The 20,183-nt window shown below is 42.8% G+C and overlaps 1 protein-coding gene across 4 annotated transcripts in view; it reads left to right on the plus strand.

The window, feature by feature from the left end:
* Positions 1–20,183, plus strand: part of CAMSAP2 (calmodulin regulated spectrin associated protein family member 2) — a 541,958-nt gene that overhangs the window by 439,693 nt on the left and 82,082 nt on the right. The window lies entirely within an intron of this gene.

The raw sequence follows: 20,183 nt of genomic DNA on the forward strand, positions 1-20,183 counted from the left end.
TTGTGAATATTATCAAACTATAAGGTAATCTGTACTTTCTAAATTATTACATTTAATTGATATATATTAATCAAAATATGTTTATAATAAAAATACAAAAACAGTTGCCAGAATAATTTTAAAGGGCAGGTAATGCAGCTTGTGGAGGAGAAGGGTGATGTGGAATTTTTCACTATTTAAAGTTAGTCTTAAAATAAGGGGATTAAAATGTATAGGGGCAAATTTCTGACTTTTTAAAGGAGGCCTTCGGAATCGGAGTTTAAATGCATTTAAATTTCTGGAGTAATGTAATAATATATCCATTTCTGATCAACCCTTACTGATTAGGATGATAAATATGCCTGATCTAACCATGGGCAAGGATCTGCTGCACCCTTACCTTCCTCACATCCTATTGTATATAATATTGGTTATCAACAACAGGGGCAGCCCTGTACACCTGAACCAGGGGCAATCAATATTTAGTCCTAACAGCGGTTCAAGGTATTATGAAAATATCAATTTCACAAACAATCAGTAACAATAAATTGAACTTTTTAGAAAAAGAGAAAACTATGCAATATACTTAAGTAGAAGAAATAGAAAAGAAGAACTATTATTTCATGATGACAGCAATTAGGTTCATTGTTTTCCCTGTTTGCACCCCATACGTTTAGTCTAGTAATTTATTTAATAGGGTTTAAAGAAAACAACATAAATTATACCGTCATGCTAGACTATTTATAAGCATTAGACATAAACAAAACTACAGTACTACTTATGTTATTGTTTTGGAATTCATGAAAATATATCAAGATTTTTTTCGTCATTTTTATTGGGAGCTGGCAAGAATAAAAATACAAAATGTAAACATCACATTACATTTGTTACGTCCAAACAACTATATTACAATGTCCTTGTAACCGTGCAGCAATTAGTTTATAAATCAGAAAATGTAGACTTGAGTATTTCTTGGTAAAGATATATTCAAACTAAAACAAATTTTTACTTCTTGAAAAACAAGTACGACCAATAGAGGTCCTCTATCTACCCAGCAATTTGCAAGCATAAGGTCGGTGATTGCCATTCTATTAAAAACAAAAGATTTGTATGTCTATGCATAGTGATATCTGAGCCCGGCTTGAACATAATACCTTTATTTCTTCTAGGAATACAAGTAGTTTCTTTTTTTTTTAAATGCTAATTCACAAAATTATTAATAGAGGCCCAAATTATTTAATTCTGTTTTGGGATTTATAGAGCGCATCGTGCACCCAAACTGGGTTTCTTGGCTTTGAGAAAATCCTACACTACACAATGCATGCGCACAATAACAATATTTAAGTGTCTGCTGTACCAAATTGGTTGGAAATACCCATGTTTTTTAAAGTTTTTGAAGCTACAGAAGGTTAGATTCTATTTGAAGTTGGGAAGTCAAAGCATTCCAATGGGCCACAGCAGTCATTGTGAAGGGTCTGCCCCTGACTGTTTACGACGTATCTAAGGGACCGTTAGCTGTTTCTGATTCTCAAATCTAAGCTGGTGATTGTGATAATGCCATTAATACCAGCTAAATCTGGTACTATAACTGCGAGCTGTGTGGTATGTAGTCAGCTTTATGCACCGGCTTTATGCACCAGACTCAACAATTTAAAAAGAATAAGTTGCTTCATCTGAAGTCAGCGTAAGGAGGAAAGAGCAGTGGAAATATGGTGTCTTGCTCAGAGGCCTAGGGCAATTCTAGCTGCATAGTTTTGGATTCATTGCAGTCTACAAACCTAGTAGAAAAGAGGTTTGAGGTAGATGGAATTACAGTTATCCAATCTATATGATTTGATTGTATTCAGTATCTGAAGTTTCTGAAATAGATTGAATAGATGGAGAACGCGCTTAAAAGAATTAAACTGAAACAAACTGTATTTTCCCACTGTGGGTATTTATCTGAATGAGATGAATTATGATTCCCAGACTTTTTAGAGAACATTGACTGGTAAAAACAATCTGAAAACATATCTACAAAATCAGCATCAACATTACCACAATGTCAACACTAATGGCAGTAGTGATCCTTTAGACTGCACAGGTCAATATCTCAAAATCATTTGTTCCTATATACTCTTAGAGTTTTGACCACCCACAAAACTCAATTTAGATCAGAAATACTTTTTAGTAGGAGGGCAACATTTTATCTGTTTATTTTTCTCAAATATCCAAGATTCTGTTGCATATAGCTGTAATCACTGTAGATCCAACTATTCATATGCAAGTCTTTCCTTTTGTTGTAAATCAATCTTCAGGCGTTGGTATTTTTTTCATACCATGTTCTTTATTGTTAACCAGTTTTTAATCATTTTTTGGCAGACCCAGCCGTGTTTCATTCCTTATAGGAACTTTATCAGGGCAAACAATTTTATTTTATTTCCGTGGTGTCATTCTTTTAGATTTCATCATTTTGAGTTTGGTAAAACTACATCAATCAAATCTCATGTCATCTAACAGCGAGTTGCCGCTTCTCCTTCAAATTGATTTACAACAAATGAAAAGATGTTACATATGAATATATGGATCTAGAGTGAACATGCAACAGAATATTGGATAGATGAGAAAAACAAACAGCAAAAAGGTTGCCTTCCTACTAAAATGTATTTCTGAGTAATATTACCACAGCTTGGAAGCAGTGATGATGGGCTTATATCCCTGCAGGATAACCATTTATGGGTATAGCTATTCTTATTATATTGCAAAGTCAGGACACAAGGGAAATGCTTCCCTTGCGTCCCTAGTTGGATTATTTTTGTTTTGCTGTTACGTGCAGTACTCTGTGCACACTGATGTCACAGCAGGACAAATGTGAAAGCAGACCCCACTAACCGCACTGTCTACTTTAACTTTTGACCGGTACTGGGGCAAACAACTACCCATGAGCATCAGTCAACACATGAGAGGCAACACTGGAAGGGAAACAATGTCATCTTTCTAGTGCTTTCTCTGTGTAGTGGCTCCTTGCCCCGGGATCACTTGCAGGCACTGAACTCCAAGCAGGGATCCACCACACCACTGGACACCAAAGACATGCCTGTGGGGGAGCCGCCCCATTAGCATGGCCCAATTGTTCCCTCTTGGCACAAAAATCTTTCTGACCACCCGACCCTCTGGTGGGGTAGAAAGCCAGGAAAAAGGGCAATACAAGAAGGGGTAGGGGTGGTGTGGGTCTCCTAGGTATTGGGCATGCCCCCACCCTAGACCAGTTTTTCTGCCTGCCCTGGGGAGAGATAGGAGGTGTTTTACACCAATCTGCCCGAAAGCCATCTAAACATCGAGGAAAAAAGTGCAAATAAAAAAGGAGGTGGGGCTGACTACCCAGGCATTAAGTCATGCCCCACCCCAGAATGGGCTTAACAGTCTTTGCCAAGACAGTGGTGGAGGGGCGGGTTACGCCTAGTGTGGCACCCGGGGGATGGCAGAAAGCCCTTTAGACACCAGTGGCAAAAAAAAAAAGAAGGGGTGGCGTCAGGCAGTTCAGGCCCTGGGTCGTACCTCCACCCCCGAATGCCCCCCCGAGGAGTGGACAGTAAGCACACTAGACACCAGGAAGAATGATCCACCAAGGCACAGGGCTGCCCCCCACACCAGAATTGACCAAACAGTCTTGCTAGCCTCCTTTGGCTGATTGTAGGGTTTGCCACAAATCCACCCAGAGGACAGAAATTCCACTAGACACCAGGGTAGTGTGGTGGCAGGCAGCCCAGGCATTGGGTCTGTCTCCCACGCTCGAGCTACAACTGTCTTTTTGCCCTCTTAAAGCCTAAAGCATCTACTTTTGGATTCTATTAGGCATAGTTTTGACATATGGCTCAGCAGAGTGTGTGTAAATCACAATTTTCTTTCACTTGCCATGTAGATGCGCTACACTATTCAGGATTTAGGTCAGTAGACAACCAAGGAACTCTACTAAACCCAGACATTTTTGAAGACTAGACAACCAGGGTGAGTCCAGGGTGGTGTGACTTGCATTGCTCCCACTAAGTGTTCTTACCTGGAATGCCCTGCAAGCCTCAGACCTTAGCTACAATTACGCATTTTCCTCACATTTCTGCCGGAATCCGCTGGGGTCCACAGCAATGGATCAAACAAGAGACCATACAAAGACTTTACTGACTTCCAAACGGGTAGCTTTCTGTCAGAAATGATCTCGCCATGTCGCATTTTGGGGTCTTTCCTGTCTTTCCTGTTGCAAGCGCTAGGCCCAGTTACACAATTGGGGTAATGTTTTTATTGGGAGAAATGTGGAAACACTTGGTGGTACGAATGTTGTGCATCCCCACAGATCCCTGAACTTTCCCTCACAGAAATGAGAGGAAAGTGTGTATTTGTAACCATAGTTTGGAGCTTGCAGGGCATTGTGGTCAAGAAATGTAGTGGGATCCATGCAAGTCACACCTCCCTGGACTCCCCTGAGTGACTAGTTTTCAGAAATGTCTGTGTTTGAAAGGTTTCCACGAGTGGTGGCAGAGCCCAGCCCTCATTCTGCATCTACTCACAATGCCAAGAATGGCCATTTTTCATACCAGAATTTTGAAGTCTCCATATTACAATGTGGGACCTTTTCTCTTTTGGGCCATAGGCCCACCCACACAAGTGGATGCTTCTTGTATGAGGAGAAATGTGGAAACACTGAATAGTAGTACCTTTGGGATTACCTACTGAATTTCCCTGCTTTTTTGAATTCCAAATGTAAGCCAGTGTACAATAAAGAACACATTTTGCAAAATGCACTCAGAATGTTATGATAGTATGGGTAACCGTAAATTCAGATGTGTACAAATACCCACCAAACAGAAGCTTATTATCTTGTGCACCTTTCAAAAATACTTATGTTTCCTACATACCCATTTTTCATTCATTAGATTTTACCACATGAATTTCTGCATGGTCATTCAGTAATGAAAAATCATTACAAGCAGCAGCGCAGGAGTTTTCTCTGTGTATCACATGTTTTTGATCAACCACCAAACACTATAAAACTCTTACAACCAGAAGGGTCTGATACTCATAATGTTGTATTACTTTTGCAAATCTGAAATCGGTGCAAAAAATTACAAATGAAAATGTTTTCATCAATTTCAGTTATACTCATTACTGGTTGATTTCAACAACTAGTTTCTCCTGGAAAACCATGAGCAATCTACACAAATACCTTTTTTAAACTCGGGCTTTCTCCTCGTTTTCAAATATGTATAGTTTTCAAGGTTAACCCATTGGTTTCACAGCTGTTTTCACCACAATTTTCATTACCATAAAACTTATAAAAATATGAAAAACAGACTACCAGTTTGAAAAATGCCAAACTGTGGTAAAATATATGTGTTTGCTTTTCCAACTCAACTTGCTCCTGGAAGCTGGGAAGATGATACTCTTTGCACATCAACCGTTTGTTGATGCTGTTTTTTTTATTTTAAAAATGGGCTTTCTTGCCCTGCAGTTTTTCAGACAAAAGCTGTATTTGGATAATTTCTCAGTTCAATTCAGGTGAATACAACACAACCTTGCGTACCTTAAGAATCTCAAAGATGTGGAAAACAATTACACAAATTTGGCAACCTAGATGCCTTTTGGTTAATATATAACACAATATATAGAAAAATCTCCCAAAAAATCTATACAATGATGTTACTTTTTAAATCTTAAGTCTGTAATTTCACTAAGATTTGCTTGTATGTGGTCCAACAGAATTATGTAATAATCAGAAATTGGATGACAATGTAAATGGTCTGTTACAAAGAGGGAAATTAGGGAACATTTTGAGAAACATTTCCAGAAACTCAATACATTTAAACTCTTGATCAGGCCCATACAATTCTTGACCTTCCTCAAAACTAAAAAGTGACTCAAATCTAATAAGCTTCCACTAAATATACTCCTTGGTGTTGGCAGGTCAGAGAAAGTATATCATTAATATCAGAAAAAGACCATTATCTCAGGTTGGGGAGGGTCTCTTAGCCAATTGATGTATTCCCTAAAATTTACTGATGACTCTCGTACCTGTATCAGTGTTAGAAATGTCTTTTAGTATAACCGTTTTGAAAACTGCAGGTGATGAAACTTAAATAATGTATCTCCTGGCTGGAAAAAGAATCCAAAAAAGGAAAGAGAGTGCACATAAACTGTGATTCATTGCTGCCAAGCACTGTGAAAATGTTTAATTGAAAGTCTAGAAGAGTAAAATCAGCCACTACAATATTCAAGCACAGCTGTTAACACTCTTGCTAAAGTTAGATCCCAGGATGTGATAAAGGAAGATTTTGTAATTGTCCTGCAGCCTGCAAGACTTTTTCCAATAAAGGTACTGGGTTAATATGCCATAATTGATCACAATTAGGATGTAATTTAAATCCATAATATTCAATACAAGACACAGACTCAGTTAAAGCTATTTTAAAGATAATAGTTTCATCAAGCCCATATTCTAAAATCATCAGTCCTCTTGTCAACTGTCTGAATAATATTTTTAATTCCAAGTTCATATAATGATATCATCACCATAAGTCAACACTTTGATTGGAAACTGTAAATGGAAATAGAGGAATATTTTGCGACTGACATCAGTAAAGACTCAATATATAGAGCAAAGATTACTGGAGGGAAGGGACATTCTTGCTGCATCCCTCCTTCAGTATCAAAAGTGGGTGAAGGATTCGGATTTATAAAAGTTGTTTGCAACCAGTTTTGATTACAGTATCTGAAGAGCTACAATCTGAGGAAGTTGAAATATTGCATTGTTTTCCTTAACAAGTGCCAGTTTACTCAATCAAAAGCTATTTGGCATCAATTAAAATGGCAGATAATGGTACTTTATAGCGCTAGGAGTACAAGTATTAAATGTGTGTGTTTGTTTTGTACTGTGGTCTGAAGCAAATCCATGCTGTTCCAGTGATAACAGTAAGGGTAATACATGATTTATCCTGTAGAGAAAAGACAGTGGGTAGTAGTTAACATGATAGGACGGTTATTTGTTTATGCAAATTCTCAGATATTAGCTATTCACCAACTGTCGGGGATGTATTATGTGGTCATAACTACAAGAATTACTATGCAAGAGTAGGTTGAAGGATTTCAACAAACATTTTAGGAAATTCTGATGGAAAACCTTTGTCACCTATAGATTTCTTTCCTGGACATTTGCTCAATCCTTCTGTGTAATTCCCTTTCCTCAGCCTTCTGACATAAGCGTCTACCTCTCTGGTAATTAAGTTTGTATCTCTTAGTGTTGAAATCCGGATTTCAGAATTTAACTCTAGTTGTCATGACCAACTCTTGTAATAAATAAGGACTTCCAGCTAAAATCCCTAGCTTCCCTAAACCCAAAACCTCAGGAACACTAGTTATGTTATGTTATGTTATATGATTTTTGTATAGCGCACGGATGCCGCAGCAAAGTGGCGTCCCGGCGCTTTGGAGAGTAATAACACAACACGACAGAAAAGGGGTAAGGAAGAACAGTGGAGAAGAAATGGGTCTAAATTGTGGCAAAAAGGGAGGTTTTAAGTGCCTTCCTAAACGGAAACAACTCAGGAATGGAGCGCAATGAAGCAGGCAGAGAATTCCAAAGGGATGCTGCCATCACTGAAAAGGAGCGACCGCCCATCCTAGATTTTTTAAAACGCGGCACCATAGCCAAATTAGCTCCGGCAGAGCGAAGAGCTCTGGCAGGGACATAATGCTGGATAGTATGTGCAAGAATAGGAGGGGAGGCTGCTTTAAGAATTTTAAAAGTCAGGCACAAGGCTTTAAATTTAATTCTCTGCCCCACTGGCAGCCAATGGAGATCCTGAATGGTCCGACGAGCCGAGACAAACTTTGGAAGGCCAACAAGCATCCTGGCCGCCGCATTCTGAACCCTCTGAAGGCGAGATAGCTCAGCCTGGTTTAGGCCCAGAAACAGGGAGCTAGCATAGTCCAGTCTGGTAAGAACCAGGGCTTGAACAATAATCTGTCTGGTCTCCGCATCGAAGAACTTAAAGATTGGTCGTAAACATTGCAGAGTGCCGAAACAAGTGCCGGCCACACGTTTTGTGTGGGAGGTGAAAGAAAGCTTATTGTCAAACCACACCCCGAGGTTTCTGACCTCCGTCACAGGGGAGGGGACAGGGCCAAGATCAGAAGGCCACCACTGATCTCCCCATAATTCACTTTCCCTACCAAAAATAATGACCTCGGTCTTAGAGGCATTAAGTTGGAGCCGATTGTTCGCCATCCAGCCTGCCACAGCTTTTAGAGCTGACTGAAAAGTGGGGGCATCCATATTGGAGTCGCCATTAAGTGCCACCGCCAACTGCGTGTCATCGGCGTATGACACTAAGGGGAGACCAAAACTATGGGCTACCTCCGCTAATGGCAATCTGCGGGCGCGAGTCGACAGTGGTCGGGCAGCATTCTTGGTGCTGCTCGACATGTCGGCCGCGTTCGACACGGTCAGCCATCCCACCCTGATTTCTAGGCTGGAGGAATGCGGGGTCAGGGACAAGGCCAGGGATTGGTTAATCTCCTACTTGGACTGCCGTCAGCAACGGGTTTCGTTACCCCCCTTCAGTTCAGAGGAGCGGAGGGTGGGACAAGGAGTACCTCAGGGCTCGGCCATCAGCCCCATACTCTTTAATGTCTACCTCCGCCCCCTAGTCCAGCTCATTAAAACCTTTGGTATCTCTGCATTTAATTATGCAGATGATACCCAGCTGGTCTTCTCTCTGGAGGGACAGGACGCAGTCACACTGGAGACCTTTCATCGGTGCATGCAGGCGACAGCGGATTGGCTCCGGTTGAACTCGTTACAGTTCAACGGAACTAAGACGGAGGTTTTACACTGTTCCACTGATCGAGTTCCTCGTGACCTCCCAGTAGACTTCTGGCCTCCGTCCTTCTCAGAGACGGTGTCTGCGGCACAATCAGCGCGCAATTTAGGCGTCATTTTTGGGCCTAACCTGCAGTTGGATCTACATGTGAATAAGATCTCTTCAACATGTATGATGCTGATTCGTATGCTGCGCAAGGTCCTTCCTCTCCTCCCTGTGCAAGCCAGACCAGAAGTAGTGCGTTGTACCATCCTAAGTCGACTTGACTATTGTAACGCACTACTTCTGGAGGCCCCAGTAACACTCTTGGGCAAGTTGCAAAGGGTGCAAAATATCGCTGCTAAACTCGCCCTTTCTCGCCCCTACCACAGCTCTTCTACGGCAGCACTGCGAGAACTTCATTGGCTGCCAGTTCATCTACGGGTGCGCTACAAAGCAGCGTGTATTGTGTTTAGGGCTATTCATGACCTGGGCCCCATTCCTTTGCGGCGAATGTTTGCCTGGTATTGTCCATCTAGAGCGTTACGCTCCTCGTCATCCAGACTACTGGTAGTCCCAAGATTCCAGAGAGTGAGGATGGGGGGCCGCTCTTTTAGAGTAGCGGCAGCCAAACTCTGGAACTCTCTGCCTATATCCTTGAGAAGCCTTGGAGATCTCTTATCTTTTAGAAAGGCTCTAAAAACTCATCTTTTTCCCAGGATAGGCTGAGCTACTGTTTTCATTGAGTACGGGTCAAAGCGCCAGGATGCCCTTGGTGGTGACAGGTTGCGCTATATAAATATGCCACAATACAATACAATGGCTGAACATATAAATTAAACAAGGTAGGGCTTAGGGCTGACCCTTGGGGGACACCCTGGAGTATGGGGCGAGAAGCAGAAACAAAAGGGGGCGTAGAAACCTTAAAGGCACGATCCTTTAGAAAGGAGCGAAACCACTCGAGTGCCACCTCTCCGACTCCCGCTTCCATCAGGCGGTGTAACAGAATCTGGTGAGACACAGTGTCGAATGCGGCACTAAGATCCAGAAGGATCAGTGCCGCCGTCTGGCCCAGATCTAACAGATGCCTGATGTGTTCCACCACAGCCAGAAGGGCAGTTTCTGTGCTGTGGCCTGCACGAAACCCGTTTTGGGAGATATCCAAAATATTTGCTTCCTGCAAATGAGAAGATAAAATAGCATTGGCATGAGCTTCTGCCAGTTTAGCTGGCCAAGGAAGAAGAGATATAGGTCGGTAGTGTTCAGGTTTGGTAGGGTCGAGGGCGGGTTTTTTGAGAATGGGAATGACCGTCGCCTGTTTCCAAGCTTTAGGAACACTACCCGAGCTGAAGGACAAATTAATAAGGCCATGCAGAGCAGGATAGCAGCCTTCAGCAAATTCCCGAAATTGGTTAGGTCTCATGGGGTCGTCTGGGGAGCCGGATTTAACTTTAGTCGTCAGGGCAGTGAATTCATCCAATGTCGGACTAGGAATAGTCAATAATGGTTTGAGAACCAGAGACGTAGGGCTAGTCTCCACAATAGGAAGCTGAGCGAATGACTTGTAGATAGCCTCCACCTTTTCGACAAAAAATGAGGCTAAGTCCTCACAGTGTGTCCTGGAAGGTTGAAGAGCAGCAGTATCAGTCCTTTTACTAGTAAGGTCCTTACACACCCTGAAGATGACCTTGGTAGGGTTGGTGCTGTTCTTTATCTCCTGAGAGTAAAACGCAGCCCTGGCCGTGCATATAGCCCGATGATACACTCTAGTGCAGGCCCTATAGGCTGCCTTGAGGTCAGTATCATAAGTTCTGCGTAAGAATACAGTGATGTGAAAGAATGCTCTTGGGTACACAGGGGAAGAGCACAAGGATAAGCAGCGAAAATGGAAATCCCCAGACAGCTGAACACCCCAATCCTGTAACATGGGTGAAATGGTTATAATCAATGTGTTATACAATAAATAGTACAAATATTTAATTAAAGAAATATTGATGACACACTTGCCTCTTACCAGACTATTCGGGCTACAGGTATTAGAGGAGGCATAGAGATTGGACCAGTGAGAGTGTCAAAAGACTCCGATGAGGGACTAAAGCAAGATATTAGGCACAACACATGTACAATGTAGAGGAACCAAAATGTGACTCAAGAAAACAACATAGGCGCAGTGAGGAAGATAGCCAGGTGCGAACTAAGGCAGGGATTGGTGAACCCAACAAGATGTCAGGCAATAATGGTTTGCATTTTGCTGCTTTTTATAATGTCTATGCTTAGAGTGACCCTAAAAGAAAGTAAAGACATGACCTGTAGTGACTGGTGCCATGTTGTATTGAGTACTCTTCTGGTAACAGTCAGTGACTCTATAAGTAGCAATATCTTGACATAGGAACTAAACAGAACATGAGTCCCCAGTCTCCAAATCGATCTTGGTTGCCACAGCCTCTCATTCTCCTGGTGTCTTACTCTTATTGGAACTCGCCGACTTCTATCTACAGGCTGCTGTGATGTGTGCAGATCCCTCTCCTGTCTGTAAGTCCTGACATAGGTGACTTTATCAGCCAACATTTGTTCTTCCTGATGAAGCTCAATGGAAAACTGAAGATATATCACTTTGATATCTGAGTGGTCTATCTGCTCTAATCCCATTACATTGTTTTTATTAAAAATGTTATTAGACTTCTGCATAAATGAAAAAAGTACAAAAAGGTAAAAGCGAGGACACTGCAGATCAGATCCTTCACCCCAGGAGATCCATCCACCTCATCACAGCAAGGAATTGTGTTTGATTATAAGTCAACCCCTGCATAATTTTGATCAAGGTCAGCGATAACCAAAGTCCCACCACCACTTCACCTCTCCGAAATGCTCAATGAACCCATGAGATATACACTTCAAACGTCCGTCCTGCAGCTTCATACTTTTTTCGTGGCATCCATCCCCCTCCTGCATGCAATGCCATCTTAAGCAATTTTGGGGGTCACGGCAGAACATATTTTGGGCCCTATGTTAGAAACACCCTTAGTACCCATTTTCAGCTAATTGAATCCCCCATGATGCCAATAATATTGAATTACAAGTTACATTCTTAGAAACAAGAGAAAGCAAAAACAGCCAAAAGCTCGGCCTGCCTAGTGGCCGGAAGCCAAACAGTATTAAAGGATAGCTTAAACAAGCATCTGTAAAGTAGTTTGTTTTGCACTGGGATCTAGCTTTTATTTGTCTTGCAACAATATTTTACATGCAATTCAGTGTCTTACTAGCCTGCTTCTCTCATTGTATGAAAGAGACGGTAAGAGTTTATGTTTGGTGGACTAGTAGCAAAATAAGACACATACACACATCGGTTTAAAGTATAGCTGCAGTCACTGGGTGTTTGTACTCACCAGTACATCCTCCTTTTAGAACTTGTATTATAGTGGCCACAGGTAAAAGGAAAACACTGTTCTTAAGTTTTACACAATTACACTGGGTGACATCTGATACTTTTTTCTTCATTTCTGTTTCCCTGCCTTCTCTCTCCTTTCCTCTTTCTATCTGTACACCTCTCTGGCTAGACAGTGACCAGTTGATGGACAGAATGCAGAACAATGTCTTACATTCACCCCAGTACAAAGATCTGGGCCTAAATCCATCTTTTTTTTGCACTCCACACCACCCTAGGTCAGACAATGGCAATATGCAAATCAGCCTTGACCCTGTGCCTCATGGGAACAGTCCAGCCCGAACTACCAAGTCATGTCTTTCCTAGACCAGAATCAAACATCCAAGGACCGGTTTCTGGCTATCAGCCTTCTTCAGCCTGGATAGCTTGACTCCAGTGATGTGGAACACTCATAACTTCCCGGTCACCCAGGGACTCTCCCCACCATCACAAGAACCCTTTCAGAGGTTTCCTTCACGGTTTCACCTTGACAGCATTTCCCACTTCATAATCACACTTACCTAGAAACTCTTCTTCATATTTCCTTACAGTGGTTCCCTCGTTTGCCACCCAAAACATTTTCAGAGCCGTTCCTACTTTTCTACTCCTTATTTTGTCATACAGGGACGTTTCTTCATTCCTCTGAGGTGTGTTTAACCTAGCCCACACCATGTCTTCCGCGCTGTCGCTCCACCTTTGTCTGTCAAACAATGTCAGTTGTAAATCCTCTTTTACCTCTCCACAATGCTTGTTTCTGGACCAGGGAGGTCCTGGTCTGGCAGTTCAGGCTAGACTGTTCCCATGGGGACCAGGGTCAAGACTGATTTGCATATGGCTGGGTCCTGACTGAAATGACATGGGGAGCAAAAAAACTATGGATTAAACCCAAATCTTTGTAACTGGGGGTGAATGTTTGCATTGTTCAGCATTCCATCCATCATTTCTTCTTTTTGCTTTTGTCGCCTTAAGTGGGAAGGATATGCCCAGACATGCGTCACTTGCTCACTGCACCTCTGGATTCAAGCAAGTCTGGCTGATGAGGGGAGATACCCTGAAACAGGTCACAGGATGCTTGTTTACCGGTCCAGGGAGGACCTGTTTGATATTTTAGTTTGGACTAGTTTGAAATAGTGAGCAAAAGAACAATGAATTTAACTCCGATCTCTTGACTGAGGGTGAGTATTAGTAAAGTTTCAGCACTCTGTCCGTCATCTTGTTGTGCTTGCTATATTTGCCCTAAGTGGCCATGGGTATGCCCAGATGTGGGACCCTTGCTCATTGTGCCACTGGATTCAAGCTAGCCTGGCTGATGAAGTGTGATACCCCGAAACCGGCCCCAGGATTCTTGTTTCCGGTCCAGGGAGGACCTTGCCTGGCAGTTCAGGCCAGGTCCCATGGGGAGCAGGGTCAAGACTGATTTGTGTATGGCAGGGTCCAAACCGGGGTGGCATCGTGAGTAAAAGAACATTGATCTCTTGACGGGTGTGAGTATTTGAAAAGTTGCATATGGAGTACAGTCCATCAGGGTGGCGGACGACATTGTCTCCACTACCCTGACAGACTATTTTAGAGATGACTCAGATTGCCATACTGTAAAATTGCAATGCATTGACAGGAACCGCCATGACGACGGTTTCTGCCAATGCTAGAAATATCTGATGGGCCCGCGAATTTCAAATCTGGCCCTCACCACCTCCGTCAGGATAGTATAGTAATATACTTTGTTGCCCTGACGGAAGACAGAGGACTGTCAATAAATAAATCAGGCCCTAAATCTAATTTGGTCCAAAAGTAAGGTACTTGCTTACCCAGACAGTTAATTGCACTTCTTTTTGGAAGGCTATGCACATTATCAGGCAAAATGTTGCCACTCACAGTGCAAGAGAGCAATGGCTGAAGTAGGCTGACCCACTCCCTCATCCTCTAGTCTGGCGTCGTTGGAAGAAAAATCTGATTGACACTTGAACATACCAATGGCAGAAGAGTGCTGACCCAATCGTAATTTGAATATAAACTGCTGAACCACTTCTCCCAAATGATGTAACACTCTGTTTGATTTATATCAGTGAGCAACCCAAAATACCCTTGAGGGCTTGGGTAAATATATGGAAAGGTAAGGAGTGCCTTCAAGGGAATTTATTTTCACAAATAACTTTTGGAAGTAATATATATAAAAGCCGGCCTACAGGTACATTGATCATAGACAAATATACAGATTTATATATTTGTCTATGATCAATGTAACTGTAGGCCGGCTTTTTTTTAAATATATATTTGTATTTCAAATTGATTACCTTTTAACTGAACGATAAACTCAATATTTTCGTATGCACTCGTTTAGTGTTTGTTCTATGTTTGTTTTATGTTGTATAACAGTGTGTACCTTTCATATAATCAGTATAAAGTTCTATTTAGGATTTAATCCACTAGAGGACCATTGAATTGTCCTTACAAGTTTCTTTGAATTGCTTCCAAAAGTTATTTGTGAAAATAAATTCCCTTGAAGGCACTCCTTACCTTTCCACACTCTGTTTGAGGCATGTGAGCTGTAGATCACATGCTTTGCATAAGTCTGCCATCTAGTGTTGGGTCTGAATGTTTGCCTTTGTTTTTCTTAGAAGAAGTATATTCCAGTCACGAGGTAGGTGACTCGTCCTTTCAGTGATAGTGCACATGGGCATCGACTCCATTGTTAGATTGTTTTTTTCCGCTATCGGATTCGGACGTGAATTGCTGCGCTCCGGGTCAACACTGTTTCTCGGGTTCCCCTCAGTGCGCAATCCACTACCCTCAAGAGTATTGTTTCTTGATCGCGTTCCCCATTTTCCACATATCGTAATGTTGAAAAAATATTCAATCGGAAAATTCGTTGTTGGCCGTTGGGCCTACCTGCGTCGGGTCCGCTCGCAGTCGATGGAACGGACTCCATTTAAATTCTGTCCCAGGCGTCGCGCTAAATATCCACGCACCGACTTTCATGAAGTGTGCAACTTGTGTCTCTCCCCGGAACACAACGAACAGGACTGTGACACATGCCAATCTTTTCGATCAAAGAAGACGCTCCGTGATCGTCGGGCTCGAAGTCACGAAATGTGGCAACGAAGCGGCTCCATTCCGGATCTTTTTGGGGAAGATTCGGAAGAAATCTTCGACGCGCAAGGTGCCGAAGAAGAAGAGGAACACATTTCCCTGTCCGACGCAGAATCAGACATGGAAGAAGACGTTCCGCAGGGTCAACGTCCCGTGAGTACTAATACTCCCCTGCCCTAAAATATGCCCAAGAAGATGGCTCTGGGCCCCTCTGTGCTTTCGGGCCAAGGTCGGCACCGGGAGCATGTTTACATCTCCACGCCTTCGGGCTCGACACCGAACACCAGCCAAAACCTTCGGGCTCGGGACAGAGTCGGCCCCATTCGGGCACCGAACCAAAATCTTCGGCACCAAAATCCAAACACGTCATAGTGACCATTCCTTCGATGCTGAAACATAATTCTTTGGATCCGAACACTTCGGCACCGAAACATTTCACACTGAAAACATCGGCGCCGAAAGACAAAACAGCTCTGCTCCCATCCAAGGAGCCTCGTTTTGACATTCCGCCTTCCAACACGGACCCGAAACAGAAAGAACACGTAATTAATCCTAACACTGGTCATATTCATGTAAAATTGCCAGCTAAACGGAAACCAGAGATGGAGGAACCTTGCGACATTCCCCTTAAAAAGAAAGATGTGGCTACTAATCCTTCTCCACCTCCTCCTCTTTCCCCACCTTCCCCACTTGACCTTAACTTACTCATTACTCCTACACATTCACCACAACCACAGTCACCTGACAACCAGGGTGACGGGAACGATGTACTGGATGACAATGATCCTGATGCATGGGATGATTATAACACAGATCCTAACACTGACAACAACCCGGATCTATACCCTACAAAACCATCTCCACCTGACAACAGTAGGGTTTATAGAATTAATTAATAGGGCTGCTCAATATCACGGGGTTCAGCTTCTCAAAGAAACTATGTAGGAGGATTTTCTCTTTTAGACCTTAAGTTCCTCTCAAAGATCAACTCACACACTACCCATACTTAAAGGCATGCTTAAGCATTCAGACGATATATTTATAGACCCGGTGCATGCAAAAGTACTAACACCACGGTTAGACAAAAAATACAAACATGCACCTACAGACCCTGTCTACATTAAAGGCCAACTTCCCTTAGACTCCCTAGTGGTTTCTAACGCACCCAAAAGAGCAAACTCTCAAACATCAGGAGATGCCCCTCCTCTTGATAAGGAGTCCAAACTCATAGATGTCTCAGGCAAAAGAGTAGCTGCACAGGCAGCCAATCAGTGGCGTATTACCAATACACAGGCTCTCTTACTGAGATATGTCAGGGCTCACTACGAAGAATTGGAACAATTGCTCCAATTCTTGCCAGATGAACACAAATTAAAGGCGCATGATTTAATTCAAGAAGGAAAACTAATTTCCAACACTTCTATTAGATGTGCTTTAGCCGCAGCTGGCACGGCAGCTCGCGCTGTCAACACCAGTGTTCTTTTAAGACGACACGCCTGGCTAAGAATTTCAGGGTTTAAACCTGAAGTCCAGACTTCCATTTTAAACCTACCCTTTGATAAACAGCACCTATTTGGTCCTGTGGTGGATACTTCTTTAGAAAAGATGAAAAAAGGACACGGAGGTCGCAAAATCCATGGGGGCTTTGCACTGCCCAGCTGGTCGGGGTTTCTTTAGCTTCTCCTTTCACAGGGGAGGCTCAAAAAATATCTCCACAGACACCTCCTCTTCTTACAAAGGCAACAATTAGTCACCCTCTTCCGGAGGTTACTTTAGAGGACGATTTTGAGGCAATAATGGCAAGGGAAGGGGCAACAGTAACACACCCCTGCAGCAAACAAACAGTGACTTGCCTCCTCTTCCCCCGATCATTCCACATCCGTCGGGGGATGTCTCTCTCAATGTCTTCCCATCTGGAATACAATCACTTCAGACAGATGGGTTCTACAAATTATCCAATTTGGTTATTGCCTGGAGCTTACCGACAACCCCCAAACATTCCTCCACGAACACAGAAAATGTCACTAGAGCATTTGGAGCTTCTCAAACAAGATGTTCACGCTCTACTGCAAAAGGGAGCTATAGAGCCTGTCCCATTACAATATCAAGGGCTCGGGTATACTCCCTATACTTTCTCATCCCCAAAAAGGACGGAACTCTCAGGCTTATATTAGACCTCAGAAACCTAAATCTCTACTTTCAATCAGACCACTTTCACATGATAGCACTCCAGAAAGTGCTTCCACTCCTTCAAAAAGGCAACTTTCTGTCTTCTCTACACTTAAAGGACCCTTATTTCCATATTCCAATACATCCCACTTACCGCAAATTCCTCAAGTTCGTGGTAGCGGGAAAGCATTACCAGTTCAAAGTGCTCCCATTCAGAGTGACCACTGCTCCCAGAGTATTCGTCGCTGCAAATCTGCGAAGACAACATATTCACGTCTTCCCATACTTAGACGACTGGCTCATCAAAGCCAGCACTCTCACAAAGTGTCTACAGCACACACTTACTGCACAACCTCGGATTCACAGTAAATCTGTCAAAGTCCCATCTCCAACCCTCCAATACACAAACGTACTTGGGAGCCACTCTAGATATACAAAAAGCTCTAGCCTGTCCCAGTCCAGCCAGGATTCACAATATCCAGGCTCTAATTTCCAAGTCTCAAACCAACCATTCATTACCACCATGGGTATTCATGCCGCTACTGGGAATTATGGCATCTTGAATCATGATAGTTCCCTATGCAAAACTTCAAATGCGTCCCCTTCAGGAGTGTTTAGCATGTCAGTGGAATCAGTCTCAGGGTCAATTGGCCGATCTAGTGTTGGTGGACGGCTGCACTCATCGTTCTCTGCAGTGGTGGAATCCACAGAACCTTTCCAAAGGGAGGCCTTTCATTGACCCAGTTCCACAGACAGTGCTAACAGCAGACGCATCCCTCAATGGTTGGGGAGCTCAGCTCCAAACTCACACAATTCAGGGATTGTGGAGTCAAAAGCAAAAGCTACTCCACATAAATCATCTAGAGCTGCAAGCGGTCTTTCTAGTGCTCAAAGCCTTTCAGACTCACCTTGTAGGAAAAGTTGTCCTGATACGTACAGACAACATGACAGCCATGTATTACATACAAAAGGAAGAGGGGACACACTCTCGCCAACTGTCACACCTTGCACAAGCCATTTGGAAGTGGGCCATTCCTCACAAGATTTATCTCCTAGAGGAACACCTCACAGGAGTGAACAATCAGATCGCAGATCTGCTCAGCAGACAGAGACAACAAATCCACGAGTGGGAACTTCACCCTCAACTTCTCCTCCCGTTCTTCCAGATGTGGGGCTTCCCAGACACAGATCTGTTCGCCACACACCAAAATGCAAAATGCCCAAGCTTCGCCTCCAGGTATCCACACCCATTATCCAAAGGCAATGCTCTATGGATGAACTGGTAAGGGATATTTGCCAACGCTTTTCCGCCTCTCCCACTCATTCCACTAGTGGTTCGGAAACTCAGGCAAACATCCCTCACACTAATGGTAGCTCCCACATGGGCCAGTCAGCCATGGTTCACTGCCTTATTGGAACTCTCAGTAGTTCCTCATCAAAAACTCCATCTCACATCCAGTCTCCTCACGCAGAGCCATGGAGAGATAAGACCTCCAGATCCCAAGCCTCTCAACCTTGAGATCTGGCACCTGAAATTATAGAGTTTGGTTATCTCAATCTTCCACCAGATTGTATTAATATCATTAAAGAGGCCAGAGGACCTACTACAAGAGCTTGCTATGCAGCAAAATGGAAGCATTTTTTTTATTTATAGTAATAACAACCATATTTACCTACTTGATGCTTCAGTTCAAAATATCATCTATTATTTACTGCATTTGCAGTGCTCAAATCTAGCATATACATCTATACACTTATATCTCGCTGCAATAGCTGCATACCTTCAGAATAGACAACATCTGTCTCTTTTCAGAGTACCTGTTATCAAAGCTTTTATGGAAGGACTTAAAAGAGTTATTTCACCTAGACTTCCACCTGCCCCAGCGTGGAATCTTAATATTGTCTTTACCAGACTAATGGGTCCACTCTTTGAATCAATAAATAAATGTGAATTGCAATTTCTCATTTGTAAAGTTGCTTTTGTCATTGCTATCACATCACTGAGGAGAGTGGGTGAGCTTCAGGCACTAACCATTGAAGAACCATTTTTACAAGTACATCAGAACAAAGTGTTTCTTGGCACTAATCCTAAATTTCAACCCATTGTGGTATCAGCTTTTTACATCAACCAATCTGTTGAGTTGCCTGTGTTCATTCCTCGATCTGATTCGTTGCAGAACGAGCTCTACATGCCTTAGATGTTAAACGAGCATTACTCTATTACATGGAAAGGACCAAACCTTTTCGTAAAACTAAACAAATCTCTGTTGCTTTTGTTCCACCACACAAAGGCAATCCCATTTCGAAATCGGGTATTTCCAGGTGGATAGTGAAATGTATTCAAACATGCTATGCAAAAGCAAAGAAAACTTTACCAATTCCCCCTAGAGGGCATCCACTCTCAAAATAGGGGCTTCTATGGCTTTCTTAGGAAACATTCCCATAACTGACATCTGTAAAGCTGCAACATGGTCTACACCACACACATTTACAAAACACTATTGTGTAGCTGTGTGAGCCAGACAACAAGCTAATGTAGGCCAGGCAGTTCTACGTACACTCTTTCAAACAACTGCAACAGCTACAGGTTAGCCACCGCTTTGGGAGATTACTGCTGTATAGTCTATGCAAAGCATGTGATCTACGGCTCATATGCCTCAAACGGAAAATGCTACTTACCCAGTATGCATCTG

The sequence above is a fragment of the Lissotriton vulgaris genome, chromosome 1_1, assembly GCF_964263255.1.
Source record: "Lissotriton vulgaris chromosome 1_1, aLisVul1.2, whole genome shotgun sequence".
Lineage (NCBI taxonomy): Eukaryota > Metazoa > Chordata > Amphibia > Caudata > Salamandridae > Lissotriton > Lissotriton vulgaris.